Here is a 24,025-nt window from a genome sequence, read left to right as displayed (position 1 = left end):
TGATTCATTAATTTCCTGGGCATGCATAAATTATCCACTGCGACGGAATATGCAGCTTGAATACTCACTGCTTGAGATGACAGTTGCAATTTCTGAGTAAGGTCAGACTTGTTGTAATTGTGCATGAGAGGTCGATGTTACTCGATGGTAATGATGTATATGCTGCTCTGCGAGCCTTATGGATGTGCAAAAGCAGTAGTGGGCGTTATGCTGGCTTTACGATTGCAAACATTAGCATATTTTCGCAACAGATCTGCATGCGTAATCACAGCTGCGATCCATAGTGAATCAGGCCCTCTACAGTGTTCTCCCCACGCTCTATGTTCCGAGCGCAGTGCCCGGCAAGAAATATCTACCGCCCGGCACATAGCATTCCCCCCCGGCCAAAATGCGCAACGTCCCCTGACTTCTGCCGCCTGGCACTTAGCATATTCCCCCCCCCACGGCCACAATGCATAACGTCTCCTGGTCACCCTTAATGTGTCCCTGTTGCCAAGGACACCGGTGCCGGATGTGACGCCGATGCTAGTGCCGGATGTGATGCCAACGCTGGACTCCGAGGTGCCAGGCAGGGGACACTGACTGTATTGGGACGGGGGGATGTGCCAGTCGGGATGCTGCTATGGTAGGTGATGTGCAGTGGACGCTGCAGTGGGACGGTGGAGGTGCTGGACAAGGGGTGTGGCTATGCAACGGGGGAGGTGTTGGGTGGATGACAGTGCTGGGCAGGGAATGCTGCAGGGGAGGTGTCAGACTGCAGTGCAAAGATCCCTCCCACTGTATAAAAACAAGTCACCTGTATTTGAGGGCTGTATAAAAAGAAATTAATTTGTGCCAGCAAGTCGCCTGTATTTGAGGGTGGTATAAAAAATAAATTAATTTGTGCCAGCATGTCACCTGTATTTTAGGGAGCGGTATAAAAAGAAATTAATTTGTGCCTAGCAAGTTAGGCCTGTATTTGAGGGCTGTATAAAAAATACATTTCTTTGGTGCCAGCAAGTTAGGCCTGTATTTGAGGGCTGTTTAAAAATAAATTCATTTCAGCCAGCAAGTTAGGCCTGTATCTGAGGGCTGTATAAAAATAAATTTCTTTGGTGCCAGCAAGTGGGGTCAGTACCTGGGAGCTGTTAAAAAATATATCTGTGTTCAGCCACTTGTTACCCATAATGAGTAAGAATTTAAATCAGAAAACAAAAATTTTAAGTTTCTTTAAGAAAAATGAAAATACAGGTTGAGTCTCCCATATCCAAATATTCTGAAATACGGAATATTTCGAAATACGGATTTTTTTTGGAATGACAGAGATAATGAAACCTTTGATTTTTGATGGTTCAATGTACACAAACTTTGTCTAAGGCACAAATTATTACAAATATTGTATAAAATTACCTTCAGGCTTTGTGTATAAGGTGTGTATGAAACATAAATGAACTTCATTTCTGAACACAAACTTTATGTGAGCCACAAAATTCTTGAAAATATTGTATAAAATTACCTGCATAAGGTGTATATAACATATAAGGTGTATAAGGTGTATATAACATATAAATGCATTCTGTGTGTATATTTGGGTCCCTTTCCCAAGATATTTCATTATAATATGCAAATATTCCAAAATACGGAATATTCCGTTATCCAAAATACCCCTGGTCTCAAGCATTTTGGATATCAGAGACTCAACCTGTACTAACAAAATCTCAGAGCCAGAGATTTCCAACAAGGACACTTCAGACGAGGCCGGACCATCTTCTGAATCACAGTCTGTTTCACATGATAAATGTTTCTCTAAACATCGCACATCAGGAGTAAACTATGACTAGTTTAAAACATTTCAGTGGTTGTTGGTGAAAGATAGTGGAATGATGTGTTCCACTTGTATAAAATATGGAAAGAGTCAAATAAGGAAGTAACTTGGGTGACTATTCCGTGCAAAAGACTCCGTAAAGAAAGCTTACTAGACCACGAGCAAAGTAAATTACACACCGATTCGTGTTCAAATATACTTCAAAAACGTGTTCTTGAGGAAACAGGGATAGGAGACATTGAACGATCAGTTTCAATTTTGATTAACTTGCAGAGATATGCTTTTGTGGGAGCTTTAAGAAGTATGTATTGGTTGGCAAAAAACGAACTACCACATACTACACTGTACGGAAATTTGATTAAACACTGCAAGGCTATGGGTTGTACATATTTACGCCATCTTGATATTGGAAAGAATACAAATTACACTTCCGAAAGAATAATGCAAGAACTGCTTTACATCTTAGCTTCACAGATAAGATGTGAAATACTTAAACAATTGCATTCAGCAGAATATTTCAGTGTTCTATGTGATGAAACAACAGACATCTCTGTTTTGAAGCAACTTATTATATACATTAAATATTTTGTCAAGTAAAAAAGAGATTACTGTTAGTTTTATATCAACATGTTGTATCATTGATGGCAAAGCTGAAACTATAACTAACAAAATAATTGAACAAATTGACAAAATAGGGTTGAACAAATCTAACTTGGTGGGCCTAGGCTCTGATGGAGCTGCTGTCATGATTGGGAAGTACAAAGGAGCAGCAAAACTATTGAAAGATGAAACAGGTGGAATCATGGTCAACTGTCATTGTATAAACCACCGTCTGGCTCTTGCTAGTGCCCAAGCAGCTGCTGAAGTGCCTTAGTTAGTTAAATTTAACGACCTCTTAAGACAACTGTTCTTCTTTGTTCAAAATTCCCCAGTTAGAATGGCAGGTTTAACTGAAGTCCAAAATATACTGAACAGTCCTCAGCTTAAACTTAAAATGACAAGTGATACTAGGTGGCTGTGTGTTGACTTCACTGTACAGTCTTTAAGAGAATCCTTGGTGAGTGTCATTGCTGCACTATGGAGAGAGAGGCCACTGAGAGAAATGACATCACAGCTGAAGGTTTAAGCAAACATATGAGAACATACAATTTTGTAGCTTCACTTATGATGCTTTCAGATGTGCTGCCTCATTTGTCTAAGTTGTCTAAAGTTTGGCAAAGGCAAGATGTTAATTTAACAGAAATAGACCCTATCTTGAAAGCTACAAAAATATGCATTATGGAACTGAAAGACACACCTGCTACTCATTTTAAAAATCTCCATCTACATCTTGCTGGTGAATGGTTAGACCATAAGTAAATTGCTCTGATGCTAATGCTACTGCTTTTATGAAAAATATCTATGGAAAATACATAGACACACTTATTAACCACCTAGAAGCAAGATTTCCAGATATGCCAATAATATCCTGTTTTTCACGAGTTTTCAATACAGAGAACCATGATCAAAATGAGGCTTGTGAGATTCTTTTTGAGCATTATTCTAAAAATGGAAGTCCCGCAATCTTAAACTATGCAAATAGTACGCTAGAATGGGCAGTTGCATCAAAATTATTTGAACTAGAATCCTACAAAAATCTACATTCAAAACAAATAATGCATACATTTTCAATGACAACAGAGCTCAAAGAATCTTTTCCAAATTTAACTAATACCCCTTTTACACCGGAGCTAAAACCTGGGTTATTGCAGGGTTAACCTGGGCAGCTCCTTGGTATAAAAGGGGTGAGAGTTGGATCGCCGGGTCAAGTGACCCCGTCAAGTGACCCGGCAATCCAACCCAGGTAAATAGCAGGGTTTAACACGGGCGTTCCAACTCCGGTTGGAACGCCCGTGTTAAATAGCATCTATTGGACTGACCATACCTGTAAGCACAGCTGAATGTGAAAGTGGATTTTCTACTCTAAAACGAATTAAACCTGATTAAGGAATCACATGAAGCAGAGCACACTAAATAACCTGATGCTGATTTCACAAGAGGGACCAGATCCTACAGACTTTGATTATGAAAAAGCTGCAGACGACTGGGCCTCTAAGATGAAGAGGAAAATTAATATATAAAGTGTTATTTCAAGTTTAAATCATTATAAGGTGACCTTATAATGATTTAAACTTGAAATAACACATTGTATTATTGTGGAGGCCCCCACCGGGCTACTTCTTGATGCCACCCGGCTAAAAAAAATTTCTGGAGAGAACACTGCTCTATTATATTGGCCGATTTGTATGTTTGCCTGGGAAAACATCTGGATGGGAGTTTCAGCAATGCGAGTTGCGGGAGTGTGAGAAACATGCAAATTTGCATGTTCTCTCACCCTATTACATTGTGCGAGTTCTAGAAATGTGTGAGTATAGTGCTATACTCACACATTTACAAAACTCTGACCCTATTACATCCTGCCCCATATCTCCCATATGGTAGTCAGAGGCATTTCTGCTGGGCCTCTCAGGTGCATTTTCATAGCAGACATCAGCTTTTTTGAGTGTTGCATTAAGCAGGTCTTGGTTGTTTTGTTAGACTGTAAGTATAACTGACTCTGCATCCTGATAGCAGAACCTATGCTCAGAGCCAGGTTAAAGACTTTGGAGACCGCAAGCTGAAAAGCTGCTGGAGACCTCCAGACTGCTGCCATTGAGAGTCAACTGGTTCCAAAAATGGGAACGTTATAGGCCAACTCATTGCACATTGAAAATATATGAGAAATTATTGGTTTTGTTCATTTTTTTTCTTCTTTTGAATGTGCACTCATTTGTAGGTATTACTCATTTGCAGTTATATTTTTAGATTTTATTTTTTAAAGCAAAATATATATTATATACTGTAAAGGACCCCCCCCTTTCTTTATGACCATCTTACCCAAGCTCCTCTAAATACATAACATGGTGTATGGGGGAGGTATTTGTGTTTCTATGTATGTATCCTGCTTAGAACTGGCCATCAAATCCATCTAATAGTATTGCAGGTTGCAAATTGGGTTGTTTAATCCTCTACATCAGGGGTCTTCAACCTTGGCCCTCCAACTGCTGTGGAACTACACATCCCAGCATGCACTGCCACCTTTTTGATATAACAGCATGCTAAAACTATGGAAGTGCATGCTGGGATGTGTAGATCCACAGCAGCTGGAGGGCCAAGGTTGAAGACCCCTGATGTAGAGGATTAAACATGTTATCAATTACCATTGTAGATCCCCCTCTCACAGTTTTCTCTTAAGTACTATTAAATAGGTGTATATATAATATATATATATATATATATATATATATATATATATAGTAACAGGACCGGATTAGGGGTCCCTTCTGGTGCAGAAAAAGCAGTTTTTTCTTTGACGTTTTTGGTTAATGGCACTTGCCAATACCCTTTGGTTAGGTCCAGAGTGGTTAAATACCTTGCTGTCCCCAACCTTTCAATTAGTTCATCCACCCTTGGCATCAGGTAGGAATCAAATTTTGAAACACTGTTCAGCTTTCGGAAGTCATTACAAAACTGCACACTCCCATCGGGCTTTGGAATCAACACAATGGGACTGGACCACTCACTATGTGATTCTTCAGTTACCCCCAATTCTAACATTTTTTTTAATTTCATTTGACCCAGATTCCCTTTGGGCTTTGGGGCAAACTATAGGGCTTTAGGTTAACTTTAACCCCCGGGTCAGTGACTGTGTCATGTTTGATGACCATGGTTTTTCCTGGCACTTCAGAAAACAGTACCAAATTTCAGATAAAAAATTCCTTGACCTCCTGCCTGTGGACTGGCTGACAGGGTTTTTGCCACGGTCACTTCGGGTACCAGGGAACCGGGTTTTACTGGAGGGGCTGGGACGGCTGACAGTGCTGATCAATCCTTCCAGGGTTTTATCAGGTTCACATGATATATCTGTTCTGGTTTTCTTTTCCCCGGCTGGTAAACTTTATAGTTGATCTGTCCCACTTTTTCTAAGATCTCAAAGGGCCCTTGCCACTTAACCAACAGTTTACTTTCTACTGTGGGAAAAAACACCAACACTCTGTCCCCAGGAGCAAAGTTTCTTAACCATGCATTGCGGTTATATACCCTCTGCTGTGCTAGTTGGGCCTGTTCCAAGTGCTCCTTAACTATCGGCACTACAGCCGCAATTCTCTCTTGCATCTGGGAAACATGTTCAATCACTGTTTTATAAGGACTGGACTACCCTTCCCACGTCTCCTTGGCAACATCTAGTAACCCTCTTGGATGTCTCCCATATAACAAGTCGAAAGGTGAAAACCCGGTGGAGGATTGGGGAACCTCTCTTATGACCAACAGCAGATAAGGCAACAAATAATCCCAATCTTTACCATCTTTGTTGACTACTTTCCTTAACATATGTTTTAAGGTCTTTTTAAACCTCTTGACCAGTCCGTCGGTTTGGGGGTGATAACCCGAGGTCCTTAACTGGTTAATCTTAAATAGGCGGCACAACTCCTTCATAACTTTTGACATGAAAGGGGTACCCTGATCGGTTAATATCTCTTTAGGTATTCCCAACGTGTTAAAAACATGGACCAGCTCCCTAGCAATGGACTTGGTAGATGTATTGCGTAGCGGTATCGCTTCCGGGTATCTGGTAGCGTAGTCCAGAATTACCAGAATATATTGATGTCCCCGGGCAGACTTCAACAAGGGTCCCACCAAGTCCATAGCTATTCTTTCAAATGGTACCTCTATAATTGGTAGTGGGACTAGAGGACTTTTGAAATGTGGTCTGGGAGCATGATACTGGCATTCAGGGCAGGAGGCACAAAAGTCAGACACGTCTTTATGGACAATGGGCCAAAAAAACCTCTGCATGATCTGCTCAGTGGTTTTCTCTACCCCTAGGTGGCCTGCCGTTATATGACCATGGGCCAGGTCTAACACCGTTCTCCTGTAAGCTTTGGGGACTATTAATTGTTCCACAATCTCCTCCCCTTTTTTAGTCATCTGATACAACAGGTCCTGACACATCACCATGTGAGGATATGTCAAGGGGCTATCGGGATCTACGGGTTTACCGTTGACCACCTTGACATTCTCCCTGGCTTTTACCAGAGTAGGGTCATTTAACTGCTCTACGGCAAATTCCTCTCTTCTGACCTCTAACTCCTGCAGATGATCAACAGGCTTTACAACACTTGGTGAGCCACCATCACGCTCCGCATTCTCTAGTACGCCAACCATGCTAGAAAATGGGAACATCTCCACCTCTACCACTACATCAGTCACCCTCTCAGACGAGGCAGGGTGATTTACCACAGTGCAAAACCGACTTTCCCACAAATTCCAGAAGTGAGCAAAGTCTCTTCCCAATATTACATCATACATTAAGCCCGGTACCAAACCCACGGAGATTACCGCATCACCACATGGCATCTCGATGTTCACTTCGGCAGTACTATAATGTCACACCAACAGTTTTTCCCTTATGTTTCAAAGGGTTCACCAGCTCAGTTCTCAAAAGTGTAACCAGGCTACCAGAGTCTAACAGAGCCTTTACTTGGCTGCCTTCCACAGTGAGTACACACAGGTGTTTATCAGTCTCAGCCTGTAGGTCAGCAGTACAGGCTAGCTGTGCAAAGAAAGATCCCCTGCAGTTGACAGAAGCAGTGTCACATTGCATGGGCTCAGAGGTAAGTGAACAATTAGCGGCTATATGGCCAAAGCCACCACATCGGAAACTTTGAGTCACATTAATGTCTAATCTTTTGCGGGGCAAGAACCTTCCGGCCTGGCAAGCCTGTCTTCAGGTTCCCCAACCTCAGTCTTAGGCACCTTCCACCGCCCAGCACCCTTCTCCCCAGGAACAGTCTTACCATTGTTGTTGGGAGTTCTCCGGTGAGCCATCGGGGCTCGGTGGATCAGACTCGTCAGCTCCTCAGCTGCTACGTACCTCTCCACCAGTTCGACTAACTGGTCGGCGGACTTAGGGTCGGCATGGCTCACCCATTTGCGCAAGGATGCAGGTAGGGATCGCAGATACTGGTCCATTACGACTCGTTCGACGATTTGTGGTCCTGTCAGCCAGGGGCGTAACTAGGTTTTTAAAGACCCCATAGCAAAAGTTTGTAAGGGCCCGTATGTACCACCCAATTGTGAAAACTATATAACACATGTAACTCTGACAAGGAAGATGGCCCCCCTAAGCTCTGGGCCCCATAGCAGCTGCACCTCTTGCACCTATGGTAGTTAGCCCATGCTGTCAGCATCTCAGGCTGTAGCCACTTGGTGGATAGATGTATGAGGTCGTGCATCTGCGAGCGTGGAGGTCTGTCCATTTGGAACTCCCAGCGGTGGACTCGTTGGGCGCGAACAAAGGTGGTGACCCCCAAGCGTTTCAACTTCTCATAGTCCTTAGCATCGGCCAGTCACAAATCGTAATAGGCCTTCTGTGGCTCCCCAGACAGAAAAGGTGCCACCAGACTTGCCCATTGCTCCTTAGGCCAACTCTCCCTTTTGACCATTCTCTCAAATGCGGTGAGATATGCCTCCGCATCATCGCCCAAAGTCATCATTTGTAGGAAGTGACTGGCTCGTATGGAGTGAGTGGTGGTGGGAGGACCAGTATTAGCCACTCCAGGCCGGGACCCTAGTTGTTGTACCACCTTTTGTATGGCCTGGCAGTTTTCCTCTATGGCCGCTTGTTGAATCTTGTTAGTTTCTTGCTGTGTCTGGGTAGCCTCCTGCTGGGCCCGGGTAGCTTCCTGCTGTATTTTATTAGTCTCCTGCTGAGCTGCCGTAGCCTGAAGCAGGGCTTTTACTACGTCCTCCATTTTGCTGGTTGGAAGCTGAACCTTGCCTCTCTGAGCATTGGCTGACGCCAACTCCAGGGATTCAACAATCACGTGTCTGCCCCTTTAAATTTTAAAGGACAAATTTTCCTTGCTGCACTTTTCAGTGTGTGCTTGACCGCATTCTTCACCAATTGTAACAGGACCGGATTACTGGTCCCTCACCTGGGGCAGATGGACTCCCTTTTCACACACACAGCAGCCGGAAAACAGTACACCAGTCTGGGGTCTCGTACTAACTGGTCGGCGCCAGTCTTTATTGTGCAATGTAAAAAGAAAACATAAAAGTAAACGCTAGCCACTCTGGGCGCTAACTAAACAAGAGGCTCCCTCTCTACAGAAATAGTGGGGCATACAGCCTCCACCATCAACACAAGCACATGTACAAAACCTTAAAGGTAGTTTTCACCAGGTGTCTCTGAGCCAGCCAGTCTGCTTGCTCTCCCAGGTATGAGCCACTAGCTTACAAACACACACAGCCTTACAGACACACTGAAGTGCCAAATGTCATGGGATAGATGCCTAGAATTGTGTAGGACCTCCTCTAGTCCGGCAAAGTGCAGCAAATTGATGTGGCATCAATTCCACAAGTGGACTTAAAACCTCTGGAGAGATGTTTACCCATGCCATCTGGATAGCTTCCCACAGCTCCCTGATATTTGTAGATGCGGGATCTTGGGTGCGAGTGGACCTCTCTACCGCAACCCATAAATGCTCGATTGGGTTCATGACGGCCAAACGTGGTGACCACAGCATTCATCAGAACTTTCCAGACTGCACCTTGAACAAATTATGGACAACGTGGTACCGATGACTTGGTGCATTATCCTGCTGGAATATTCCATCATTGTGGGGGTACATGAAGTCCATGAAGTGCTGCAAATGGTGATCAAGCAATGTAATGTAGCAGTTACTAGTCAATGATGGACTAGTAACTGCTTTACTCGGCTGCCTTCCACAGTGAGTACACACAGGTGTATGACCATACCCCACATATGACCATACCCCACACCAGTATGGAACCTCCACCAGCCTGCACAGTGCCTTGTTGACAACTGAGGTCCACAGCATAATGGAGTCTATGCCACACCCAAACCCTACCATCAGCCCAAAACAACTAAAACCATTACTCACTTGAACATGCCACATGTTGCCAGTTCTCCAGGGTCCAATTAGCGATCTCACAGACCCAGGTGAGATGCTGTGTCCAGTGTCGTAGTGTTAACAAGGGCACTCTGATGGATTTTCTGCTCCCATATCCCATGAAAACCAATGAATGCTGCACTGACCTGCTGGATATAAGTCTGGTACCTCCTGCTTTGAATGTGATTTGAGCCAGATCGAGGAATGTTGAATGTCCGCTCCAAATGGTCCCATCACTCGGGCATCCAATATCATGCTCCGTTCAAACTCACGTTGTCTTGCCATCAGCAGCCTAGCCGGTGTTCAAACTAACTCACAAGATGTCAGATTACAACTGATGCAGGTCTCGGCATTTCCACCAAAATAATAGTTGGTCAGAAGGCTTCTCCGGTTCCATCCGGTTCAAGTAAATCCAATTCCAATCTGGTTCTGTCTCCTCCAGTTCTAGCCAATTCAAGTGTCTCCGGACCCAATCCGGTCCTGTCCGTTTGTCTGAAGACTCCTCCGGTTTCAGCCGGTTCAAATGACTATGATTCTAATCCAGAGTTGTCTCCTTCGGTTTCAGCTGATTCAAGCATCTCTGAACTCATTCCGATTCCATTTGCTTGTCCAAATACTTCCTCTCTGCTACCTTTCGATTTTGCTTCCTTGTCAATTGCCAAGTGCCTCAATCAAAGTAAGGGTTTCAAGTGACCTGCCTCAGGACAGGGCTTCAAGTTTTCTGTCTTTCACAGTTAGGAACTTCAGCCCATCAGTTCCAAAGATGGCATTTTCCCACCAAATAGATGGTCCACAAGTTGACTCTACTTCTGCTCTGTATGTACATCACAAGCTTCAACCTCAACGAACTCGTCTGATGCTTCATCATCTATCTACTTCGATGGAGATCTGGCGCAATACCATGCATTGGTTAATCAATACCTTACTATCATGGAGTTTGATTTATCTGGTATCACTCTTACCAATATTGTTGAATATATTTTCCTGTCCTTCAGAGGTGAAGCTTTAGAATAGGCTAATCCGCTAATTGAAACGTGGATCGATACGGGTACACTAATCAGCGATCAAATGTTCAGTGTTTGGTTGCCTGGTCCTACACCCAGAATAACTTGGAACAAATGATTTATATATTATGTGTTGGATAGGACAATTTTGATCCAATCCTTTTTTGTCTATTGTATGATGTTCTTTTACAGATGCTCCTCAGGATGGAAGATTTTTCGATGTAAGTAATAGAAAAGATATAAAGTAGACAAAGGGGCTCATTCAGCTGCACTGCTGAACGCAGATTCCCAATGATCGAGAATCTGTGCAGGCGCATGACCCGTTCTGCACGGAGATTGGCGGCAGACTGTGAGTGATTGACAGTCTGCTGCCATTTGTGGCCAGGGAGGGGGCAGTGATGCCCTCTGTATCCCGAAACGGAGGAATGTCTCCACCATTGGGGGAGAGGGAAGAACCAAGGATCTCTGCCGAATGACGGAGATTTCCTGGCTTCTTTCTCTCATCTCATCTGTGGTGGCCGACTGCGTGACCCCATGGGTCGCCTTAGCCTGCCGATGTTCCGCAGAGTATCCGATGCTGCGTTGGACAGCACAGCTCGGATACGTAATGCAGCAGGAGTCATAATGCCTCCTGCTGCATTACCATATCTGCACAGACGAAATTGCAAAGCTGCTTGCAAGCAGCTTTGCAATTCCGTCTGAAGCTGAATCAGGCCCAATATCCCCTCAATTGCTCAGTTAAATTTACACAATATATTTGACAAAATATAAAACTCAACTCCATCATAGGTAAAAGTGATGAAAAAATGGAGGCTTTACCAGAATTTAGTATATCTGATGCATGTAGATATTAAATGCATCAAGGTTTCCGGAACACCATGGACTCGGCATCTGGTTCACCAGTTCTGGATCAGTCTCCTATCCTTCTGATGTGACTCCACGCCACAGCCAACGCGTTTCGAGCAGGAAGCTCTTGCTCATGGCAATGTGAGTAGAGTCACACTAAATCCTTTTTATAGTATGGTCGTCAATTGCATCCAGGTTAAACTCATGTAATTCATTTAAAGTTCAAATACATAGCACTGTAACAATACATAAATATATCTTATATACAGATTATTTAGCTCTATAATGTATATATAATGACATTTATATAAACTTTAAGAAGGATAAGGAGACTGATCCAGTGCTGGTAAGTCAGATGCCAGGTCCATGGTGTTCAAGAAACCTGGATCCATTTAATATCTACATGCGTCAGATATAAGAAATTCTGGTAAAGTCTACATGTTTTCATGACTTTTACCTATAATGGCATTGAGTTTTTTATTTTGTTAAATAAATAGTGTAAATTTTACTGCGCAATTCTGGGGATATTGTCTCCGTTCTCTTTTCTATTACTTATATCAAAAAATCTTTTGTCCTGAGGGGCGTCTGAAAAGAACATCAAACAATACACAAGAAAGGAACAAAAATAATTAAATTTTTTTCCCTTCATGTGTTATTGGATCAAAATTGTCTGTACTTTAACTACTTGAATGTAAGCACCAGGGTCCTATCCAACACATAATATATAAATAATCCACTTATTGAGTCTGATGATCCAATGCTCCAGAATTTATTGACTTTTAGTGAAGCTGTATTTAGGAAATTTGGTCCAAAGATAGCCCATGTGGGGTAATCCAAGTGTTCAACTCATTCTGCCCAAATGTCGTCTATTGCTAAGTCCTCCACTCCTTTGCCATCTGAGAAAAATCAAGCGTTAACGGACCAACATGCTAAGGACTTCCAACTCTTCAGGAAAAGCAGAACTTCAAAATCTGAATTGGGTATACTTCTCTGTCTTCTTCATACAGTGGTTCCTCCAAGTATTCTGGTCCTCAGATTCCATTATTTACCCAGTCTTTCAAGTGTTCTTCTAATACTGAATCCTCTGGTCCTTCAAGTCTTACAATTTGTGTAGTATCCTCTGCTTCATGTTATTAGAGTGATTCTCTGGAATGTTCCAATCCAAAGAAGAAGGATTCAATTCCAATGCTAGACTTGAACTCTGACCCTTCCTTGGAGGTCCCATGTTTCCTGACAAAGTTTTCTGAGATTCTGCTTCCTTTGGTTGGGTCAAGACATAGAAAGCAGAGGAAACATTGAAGATCTTGAGTTCACCTTTCCAGTTATCCAGTTTCCAGTTATAAAAGTTGGGAGGTATGAATTGAGAATGCAGCAGCATTCCCAGACATGCCCGTGACACTACCATAACATCAGGGCCTGGCTGGCAACTTTTATTCTGGGGGGCAGGCAGAAATATGTTTTCCCACCAGCGCATTGCAGTGGGGAAAGACACATGATAATAGCCTCTGTAGGTAAGGCTTGTCTAATGTGGGTGTGCTTTAAATAGCCAATTAGATATATAAAAAAGTGTTATGTCAAAGAGCTATTAACAAACACAATGGCCAGCCCCATCCCAGACCAAAAACCATTCTAGTGACCCTTACAAAATACACACAGTACTCTAGTGACGGATATACAATGCAGGAACCATTCTACTTACCAATATACAATTCAGGGACCATTCCTGTGAGCATTATACAATACAGGGATTATTCTTGTGACCAAGATACAATACAGAGATTATTCTCTTGACCAAGATACAATACAGGTACAATTCTCGTGACAGATATATAATAAAGGCACCATTCTAGTGACCAATATACAATGCAGTGACAATTCTAGTGACCAATATTGAATGCAGGGACCATTCTAGTTACTGATATGCAACATAGGGCACAGTCTAGTGACTGGTATAGAATGCAGAGACCATTTTAGTGACCGATATATAATGCATAGACCCTTCTAGTGACCAATACATACAGACACAGGGCCTAATTCAGACCTGCTCGCGAGCGCTGAGCGCTCGCAAGCGGGTCGATGGTGCCCTAATGCACATGCGCACGTCGGAGGAAGCTCCGTCGTGCGCATGCGCGAGACCCTCATAGCGAAAGCCAAGCTGTCGCTATGGGTCTTGCACCAAAGGGGGCGTGCTGTCGATGGTGACTGACAGCACGCCCCATTTGGTGGGGGGGGGCGTTGCTGCCCAGACGGAGGCGTTCCCATGGAAACGCCTTCCGTCTGGAGCCAGCCCCACTGAAATCACTAGTGATGTCAGTGGGAGTGCTTTTGGCTCTGATAGAGCCAAAAGCACTCCTGGGCTTTCGGCAGCGAGACCCTACCACAGGGTCTCGTCGCAAGCCAGATGGTCGCGCTGGTCTTGACCATCGCGACCATCTTTTTGGCCGTCGCATAAGCTGTGGGTGGTCACCCACAGGTATGCGAGCGGCCAGGAGGCGCTCCATTTTTAGGTAGGAGGGCCCTGATTCAGAGCGAGCGCTCTGGTCAGAGCGTCCGGCTCTAAATCAGGCCCACAGTTCTAGTAACAGGTATATAATATAGGGACTATTTTCGTGATTATTATAATTTATAAAAAGTATGGTTAATAAATTCAAACAGTGGCCAGTAACTGGTATATAATACACAGAGAGCGTTGCAGTGACCACTATTGTATTGCAGAGAAAATTATGGCAGCTATCATATAAAGCAAGGAACATCATAGTGACAGCCATATAATGCAGAGAATACGACGGTGACCAATATATAATGCAGAGACCATCACAGTGACAGCCATATATAGAAGAGAGGTTTGCAGTGACCGCCAGATCAGGGACCTTCGCAGTGACTGCCATATAATGCAGAGAGGATTGCAGTGACCACCAGATCAGGGAGCATTGCAGTGACTGCCATATAATGCAGAGAGGTTCACAGTGACCGACAGATCAGGGAGTGTTGCTGATCAGTATTTGTACCTGAAAGTGACGTGGAGTGAGGGCGGAAGTACGGTTCCATGCCCATACAGCCCACCAAAAGAAGAAACTTGTCCCCTCGCGGGCTAGCTTCACTCGCCACGCCTCGGGCACAGTGGCTCGCTTTGCTCGTCACAGGTTTATATTCCTCCTCTATGTCCACGTGGATAGTAAGGAATGACGTTGGACAGTAACTGATGACGTCAGAGTACAAATACTGAAGGGGATCTATCCACTTTCATAATGATACCCCCATAAACACACATTATTACACCATCCCCAGCACAACACCCCCCTCCCCCACAAGAAAAAAGCAACACTGGTGGGAGTAGATTCAGTAGTAGAGTGTGAAGTCAGAGTAGTGACACACAGGGGATAGCAGGGGTGGAGACTCAGGGGTCTCAAGCAGGGATGGCCCAAGGGGAGAGACCGACACAGACTCAGACAAGAAGGTAAGGTAGTGTACACAGCCCCTGCTGCGGAGCAGTTTCGGAAGGAGTGCTGCTCAGTGTGCAGCCACAAGCAGCATGGATGTGACAGACAGCCGAGTAACAGGCAGAGAATGCTGCCTGGCTGCTCTGATGGTCCTAAAGTTGGAGCGACTGCAGAGCACTATCTGCCTGCCACCTGGCCGTCAGTCATACATGTGCAGTGTGTGACTGCAGCCCTCACTGAAGGAAAAGTATACCGGCCCTGGGGGCATATGGCACCCTGCCCCCCGGCCCAGCCCACCCCTGCATAACATGCCCATGAAACGGCCCCTTTTTTAAATCACTTTGTCACCTCCCAGTCTACATCCTGAAATGCCCAGGGATTGCAAACCCCTTCTCAAGTGTTACCAAAGCTGTGCGCAATTGCGAAAGGCAGAGAACACTTGGTTTGTATGTGTGTAGTAAGGGATTCTGGACTTGCACAATGGCAAGACATCCCTTAACTGCCTAAACATCGGCACTGCAGCATTTTTTAATTAGTCCCTGAGTTCACATCCAGTTCTGCCTCACGTGTAGGCTGAATGAGAGAAACAGGGTAGCTGGAGAAAGGTTGAGGCGCCGTTCTTAGAAGCAATTGTATGAAAAAGCAAGTGAAAAAAATGTAAAGGAGACAATGAAATACCTAAGCAGTAGAGCAGGAGAGAGAAATAGTTATCATAATAAAGGTGGTAAAAAAAAAATATATATATACTAAATGGGAACATTGGCCCTCATTCAGAGCCACTCGCTAGCGGCAGTACGCTCATTCCGAGCGATGTTCGCACATCTGCGCATGCGTACGGTTTTTAGTACGCATGCGCGAACCAGTCAGTGCGGCCGAAAATCGTTGGTACGCAATATAGCGAGGGCCTGCTATTTTGAGTGACAGAATGAGGCATATGTGGGTGGTAACAGGGGAAGGTGCTTGAAAACGGGGAGTGGAGATCCGAACGCAGGCGTGCTTAAAGGTCAAAACGGGCGTTTTAAGGGAGTGCATAATTAATACAGCAGCGTCATTGACCACGTCACTTGGTTTTTTTTAACTCAGAACTGCTCGCAAAATAGCGGTTGAAAACACCAACCACAAGAATAGCGAGCAGTTCATACGCTGTACGATGTACTCGATTAATCTAATAAATAGCGGACATGACGTATGGTGCGTGCGGCCAGGGGGCGTTTTTATCAAAAAGACGAGCGTATGTTTTGCTCGCTCGTTCAGACTTAGAGGTGGGAACAGACTGCAATTTGCGAACGGATCATTTGAATAGCCACCCCTTGTTTTTGAACGAACGACCACAAATAGCGAACGGCTCTGAATCAGGCCCATTATCTTTATTATTTATTTATTATACTGATGGACACATATTTAAAAACTAAAAGAGTGTTTACTATTATTATTATTCTACTAAAGATGGCACATATTATTATTAGTAGACTAAAAGGGGCAATAATTATTTTTCTAAATTTAAAGGGCAGAAATTATTATTAGACCTAAGGGGGCAGAGATTATTATTAGACTAAAATGGCACAGATTATTATTATTATTTTTATTAGACTAAAGGGGGCACAAATTATTATTATTAGACAAAATTGGCACAAATTAAATTTATTACACTAGAGGTGACACCGATTATTATTATTTTACTACAGAGGCCGCAGATTATTATTAGACTAAAGGGGACACAGATACAATTTATTAGACTAATTTGGGTACAGTGATGTGTCTGGAAATCTGAGACTGCATAATATTATGCCATGTCTTTTGTGGGATGGCCATGCCCCACCAGTTGACAACCAATCCTAACCAATGGCAGGCCACGCACCTTAAGGGGGCCCCTGCCACTGTATTTCCCTGATGGGCCCTTAATGCACCAGCCCGATGCTGGTCACCAGTTTATTGCAGGGCCACCCAGAAGCTGCCTAATATGTTTTTTTTTCCCACAAACATGGTCCTGGGTGTCTGGGAACGGGGGAGACAAAGAGTGGCAGGCGGATAGGTTGGTGGCTGGGCAGGGTGAATGTGAAATATAAGAAGAGATGGCATGCCAAGAGCATCTAAATACTGCAGCCAAGGAGATAAACAGAAGCTTCCAAAGTAGCTTCAAAGGCAGATATATTACAAAGGGTGATCTCCGATGCTGACTTTAGTATTTTCAAGGTTTTGAACTTCAATGAGAATATGTATTACTCAATTCATTTAGAACTTTCTTAGTTAGTGAACAATCTTCTGATTTACCGGGATGTAGTCAAAGGGCCAAATGTAATAGGATGACAGTTTAGAAAATGTGAGAGTGTAGCAGTAAACTCTCACGTTTGTCGAGTTTTATCTTCAAAATGGGAAAACATCTGGATGAGATTTTAAATCGAGTTTTTTGAGTTTGAAAAACAGGCGAGTTTGTTCTGTTGCTTTGTTCTCTGGCTCTATTACATTGGCCGAGTTTAAAAAGTGTGAGAAAAACTCTCACATGTTCTAAACTCTCACCCTATTTTATTTGGCCCATAATGTTGACATTTACAATGTTGACATTTATAATGTCGACATCACGTCACTGCTAGACCACCAGGGATAACATTATTACCATGTTGACATGATGAATGTCAACAAAATACCTTCTACTCCCTCTTTACTCACTTATCGTGAGCTGTTCCTACAAGAAAAGGAGTTATGTCCACAGAGAAAATATAAATTCAGGTATGTCCTGGAATTTTATGTTCCTATAACAGACAATTACTGGATATTATAGAAATATGTGGATTAATAACACTGGAAAACAACACTTTTGCTACTAGGTGTTCTAGGCTAATTTGGGTGTGCTGATTCCAAATCTGAAATCGAAATTTACCTATAACCTCAGGATTTCAATTTATAGACATTACCAACGTTTAAATTGTACATGTTTTATATAGTGTTTGCTATTTTACATAAATGAAACTTAAGCAGCACAGATGGTGTAATGGTTAGTATTACTTCCTCACAGCACTGTCATGGGTTTGAGTCCTGTGTGGAGTTTGTATATTCTCCCTGTGGTTGCATGGGTTTTCTCCGGGTACTCCCGTTTCCTCCCACACTCCAAAAATATACTGGCAGGTTAATTGCCCCCCCTACAAAACTGAACCCTAGTGTGTATGTGTGTGAGCATGTGATAGGGAATATAGGCCCTGATTCAGAGCCGGACGCTCTGACCAGAGCGCTCGCTCTGAATCAGGGCCCAACTCCATAATTATGGAGCGTTCTCCTGGACGCTCGTATAGCTGTGGGTCACCACCCACAGCCTATACGAGCGTGCAGGTTGATGGCCGCGATGGTCTTGACCATCGCGACCATCGCCACTGCGAGCCGGAGCCTGCGGTTGAGTTTCTCAACCGCAAGGCCCGGAGTGATTTTGGCTCTATCAGAGCCAAAATCACTCCCACTGACATCACTAGTGTCAGTGGGAGTGTCAGTGGGCCGGCTTCTGACGGTAGGCGTTCCCTTGGGAACGCCCCCGTCTGGGAGACACGCCCCCAGCACGCCCACCAAAGGGGGCGTGCTGTCAATCAACATCGACAGCACGCCCCCTTTGATCAGACACAACGAGCGAAGGAAAGTCCTTCGCTCATCGCGTCTGGCGCATGCGCACGACGGAGCTCCCGCCGTCGTGTGCCTGCGCAGTGCACACCATCGACCCACTTGCGAGCGGACAGCCACTTGCGAGTGGGTCTAAATGAGGCCCATAGATTGTAAGCTCCACTGGGGCAGGGACTGATGTGAATGGCCAAATATTCTCTGTAAAAACGCTGAAGAATATGTGTGCTATATAAATAACTGGTAATAAATAAATTAGATGAACACATTAAAAAATGCTTTATGTGTTGTAGTTGTTTCCCTGTACAGAAGCCAACAAAAGTCACCCGTCATATTGGGGTCAAAGCGACCTTGGTGTTTCCATTAAAGAACTTTCTTGATGAAATCTCTCACCATGTTCATCGCTAACTGCACCTAGGTTGGGTGGAAAGAAGTTGAGGTGACAGTGGCGAAAAAGCAATTTCAGGGACATTCTGCAGCCCATTTGCTTGTGAGCTGTAAGCATGTTGCTCAACATACTGATCATATCTGTTATTTCCAAGAAAGTTCTTCACCACTAACACAAAGGCATCCCAAGCTGCCAATTCAAGTGAATTTTACTCATACTTGCCGACAATCAGCTCCAGCCTTCCGGGAGGGAGCTGATTGTCGGCTAATAGCGGGGGGCAGGGCCGGCCATTGGGGGCAGAGCGGCCATTTTGTGTCACACTGGGGGCGGAGCCGCACGATCGCGTCATCGTGACTCCACCCCCTCTTCACAATGCCGTGATTTTCAGCATTGTGAAGCAGGGGGCGGGGCCACGATGACGCGATTCTGCGCGAATCGCGTCACCGGGCCCCCCGCTGCGGGGATTTGTTTTTTTCAGGGGGGAGGTGGGGAGGGTGTGAGACTTCCGGGAGGCTTGCCTGCCTTTCCAGGGGGCTGGGAGCGGCACCCGAAAATCGGGAGGCTCCCGGACAAATCAGGAGGGTAGGCAAGCCTGATTTAACTTCGATCTGAACTCTTCACGAATCTGTGGTCCAAATACTCCTGGTTTTATCTTAGCATCAGATAGCACTGCTCCAAATTTCTCCTTCAGATAGAGTTGGAAGCAGTCCTTTAGAAGGAAATCTAATTCTTACCATGTTCAGTGGGAGATGTGTGAAACCTTTGAGAGAAAGTGGAGAAGTTTCCTGTAACAGTCAATCATCTTATAGCTATCACTTATCTAGCACAGTCTCTAAATGACAGTTAGAAGCTGATTGGGTGTGTAGAGTTTATGGGAATATCAGGGCCTATAGTAAATCATGTTCTTTTGAGGTTCTGTTATAATGCTGCCCACACAGGAGTTTTAATCCCACTCAGGAAATCTGAGGGGGGCTTGTGTACTTTTATTACTATGTATATCAATGATGGTATCCCGTGAGCAGGAAAAGCATTTACCTGGATAGGAGACGGGTAAACAAAAGCAATTTAATCCAAGTCTGCATATTGATAACTTGGGGCCTGATTCAACAGTGATCGCAAATGCAACTACGTACGCAGATTGAGTGATTGTTTGCCACTGCGCATGTGTCTAAGCCACACTGCGCATGCGCTGTGATCGCACTGTGATCATGCACGCACAGAGGAATCCATCGCAGGCTGTGTGACAGGCAGTGAGCGTTTGGGGGTGGTGACGGAGAAGTGATCGGAGAAATGCAGTGCTTGTCCATTTGAACGCAGTTGCATGGGCTTGCATAAATTAGCCACTGCAATTGCAAACGCACCTTGAGTACTCACTGTATGCGACGAGACTTGCAGTTTCTGCGGCTGGTCAGACCTGCTGTAAATGTGCGTGATGGGCCGATGTGCATCGATGGTACCGATGTTTACGCAGGAGTGCAAGGTTGGATGGATGTGAGAAAGCAGCAGTGAGCGTTTTATGCTGGCTGAGCTGTGGCAAGCATTAGCATATTTTTGCAGCAGCGTTGCGTGAGATTTCACAGAATCACGCCCTTGGCGCTGGTTGGATTGTACATGAAAGCCATCTTTAGGCCCCAAATACAGCAGGGTATTCAAACAGCAGTCTGCTCCTGCTGCTGTTTGACTACCCCTGCTGTTTTGGGGTATCTAACCAATCACCAATGTTAAAAGGTTTAGACTTTGGGGGATCAATTCTATGTTGAAGTCTGGACCTTCATTTCCCTATGTTCCCCCCAGTCCAGAATAAGCTGAATGTAACTCTGTGTAAGTTGTTCCTTTTTATTTTGAAATAGCAACACACGCTTGTCTATGTATTCTGTAGCCCTTTTTATTTATATTTTTGCAACTAAGCAAGTATTCCTTTTTGTAAATAATTGTTCCTTTATTAGTCTATTTTTATATATGCTCCAGCACCCAGTCTTAAAAGAAGCTATTAGATCAACTGAGGGCCTGATTCAGAGATGTACGCTAATGCCATCGCAGCTGCTATCCTGTATTCAGCTGCTGTGCAAAAATATGCAAATGTTGCAAACGATAAGGAATATATTGAGACGCCCATCAGTTGCAGATCCTTCGATAATCAGACTTCTGAGTAGCCCTATGGTTGTGCATGATGGCCGTGTATTGTGAAATGCCGAAGCCACTTCACTGCGTACGAGATCACAGACACATGCTGTTAAGCAACCTAAAAATAGTCAGACACACCTACATTCTTTGCCACCACTCCCCAAATGCTCCCTGATGGTCAGTCACTCTGCAAGTGAATAGTCTATGCGAGTGACTACAGTAATATACCTTGACGCCTGCACCGTAAAACTTGCATACAATCACTCTACTGTGTAATCGGAATAGCTTACATCTCTGAATCAGGCCCTGAGTGCTAGTTTGTGTTACAAAAACTGTGCAAATATGATAGTGTTTGTTGACCTGTGGCCCATTTTATTTCCATGGATGGTGGCAAGTCGGGAAGCCGATGGACGGAATCCCGACCGTCAGCTTCCCGATTGTCTAATCCCGGCAAGGGCTAAAGGCGTCGAAATCCTGACGCCTGTCATTTTGCCTACGCCGGGAGCCCGACACCCGGTTTACCGTTTGAAGGTAAGCCGGGTGCGGACAGCCACGGGGTATAGGTTTAGGGTTCCCGGGGGGGTCGTAGGGTTAGGCACCCCCCCAGGAGGTTAGGTTTAGGCTAGGGGAAGGGGGGTTAGGGTTAGGCACCCCCGGGGGGAGGTTAGGGTTAGGCTAGGGGGAGGGAGGGTTAGGCACCACCAGGGGCAGGTTAGTGTTTGGCACCCCCTCCGGGAGACTTAGGTTTAGGCGGCGGGGAAGGGGGGATTAGGGTTAGGCACTTGGGAGGGAGGTTAGGTTTAGGGGGGAGAATAGGATAGTGAATACTTACCTCTCGACGATCGGGATTTTCACTGCTGCCGGGATGCTGCTATCGGTAAATCATACTGAATCCGGCAAGTCAGAGAGGTGTATGGTATAACAGGCAGTCATATGGGGATTTACGCAATTGCAGTCCTGATTCTAATGTAGGGCTAGTCAGGGTGATATGTTTATTGGCTCTGACCTAGTCCGAGTCAAATAGGAATGCCAAAAGGAGTCCCAGACATAATTGGTGGGCAGCTGCTGTGATAAGAGATATTTTTATTTTCTGGAGCAGCTAAGTGTGGGGCTTAAGAAATTAACCCTGACATTTAGAATCCGGACAAACTGATTATATGAACAAAACTAAATATTCATAATTGGATACTAGACCTACATGCAAGCAATATGCTCCCCTTCTTGTCTTTTTTGTTTGGCAGACAGATGACAGCTGTCTACAAGCGACGAGACAAAGAGGCGCTGATTGACCTTTGCAAGCAGCAAGGTCTAGGCTGGTCAGACCATTCTAAGGAGAGACCAATCAATGATCTAGTGGACTACAATACCAAATCATCAACACGAAGGAAGACCAGCACGAGATCAGAGCTCGTCTATCAAGGCTGCGGAGGTAGCATTAGATGGACCTGGTGCTGGACAGTTATTTTCTGCGGAAACTAATGGCACAAATCTGTATTTTGATTTGGACCTTTATCTGTACTCTGGGCCTGATTCAGCAAGCAATGCAATGTTGCGTTCTTACGCACCCGGTGCGTGCGTGTATATGCTAATCATGCATGCGCATAGTAATCACAGCACAAAGCTACATAGACCCATCAAAACTTAATTCCGCCCACCTCTCTCTACGTACAGGCTGAGTAATCCGCAAGTTAGCAGAAGCATCGGTCACCTCGCGAACCATCAAAACCATATGCACACTAGTGGTTGACCTGATCCTGCTGTAGGAGTTGAGAGATTCCTGCCTGCAGAGACGCCCAGCTGCGTGCGGCACAGCAGTGGCTAATTTATGTACGCCCCTGCAATGCACTGGTACGCCTGCGTTCGCCCGACCACTCCCCCGTCAGCACCCACAAACGGCACTTCTTGTCAATCACTCTGCTTTGGGTCTGCGTGGTTTCTGCACACGCAGTTTCCATCGCAGTTGGTAGTATGCACACGCGAATTGCGATGCATGCTCAGTGCGAAAACATCAGCCAAGTGCGTGCGTTCTCTCACTTGCGTTGCTTGTTGAATCAGCCCCTCTGTTATCAAACATGTGGGACCAATAAATGCGGCTGCAAAATTGGTCCTGATCCGTCAGTTCCAGGAGAGTTTCAGGGCATGAGAGTAAGAGAGGGTGGGCAGAGCACCAAGCAGAGAGGAATTCTGCAGAACACCGAGCTGAGAGTTTCAGCTTCCTGGGTTCACTGTGAGGAATCACTCCTCCTTTGAAGCTGTGGTATCTGTAGCCGAAACTACAGATAGCACAGCTTCAAAGGAGTATTTCCCTACTATGCCTAAGGATGGGAACTTGAATATATTCCTGGAGGGATTTGAAAAGACTTGCCGGCATCAGTTGTCCTCAGTGGAATGAGCCATGTATTGGACCCGTGGATTAAAAGCAAGGTGCTCCAGGAATGCGATGGTGATTATGAGGCTATAAAGAAGGCCTTAATCATGGAATTCAACCTAACCAGAGATTTATCGCCAAAAGATTAGGACTTTACAACATAGAGCTAATGACAGCTATTCTGGATAATTTGAGCACCACGCTGCAGCAATGGCAGAAAGGTCTGGCTGTGAATATCTTTGAAGGTCTGATGGACTTAATAATCAAAGGACAATTCCTGCATGTTTGCCCTGTTAAATTGAAGCAGTTTATTTTGAATTGTTATCCTGCAACTGCGGCCAAGGCTGCAGACACATATGCCACCAACTGCACATCAGTGGCTAGCAAACAAAAATGGCAGCTGCTCAATCAATCCAGCAGTACTAATCAGGTGCATGAAAGGGAGGGGTCACACTAA

Source organism: Taudactylus pleione, unplaced genomic scaffold (genome assembly GCF_031769625.1).
Source record: "Taudactylus pleione unplaced genomic scaffold, aTauple2 ptg001327l, whole genome shotgun sequence".
Classification (NCBI taxonomy): Eukaryota; Metazoa; Chordata; class Amphibia; order Anura; family Myobatrachidae; genus Taudactylus; species Taudactylus pleione.
Note: the sequence above shows the minus strand (reverse complement) of the source record.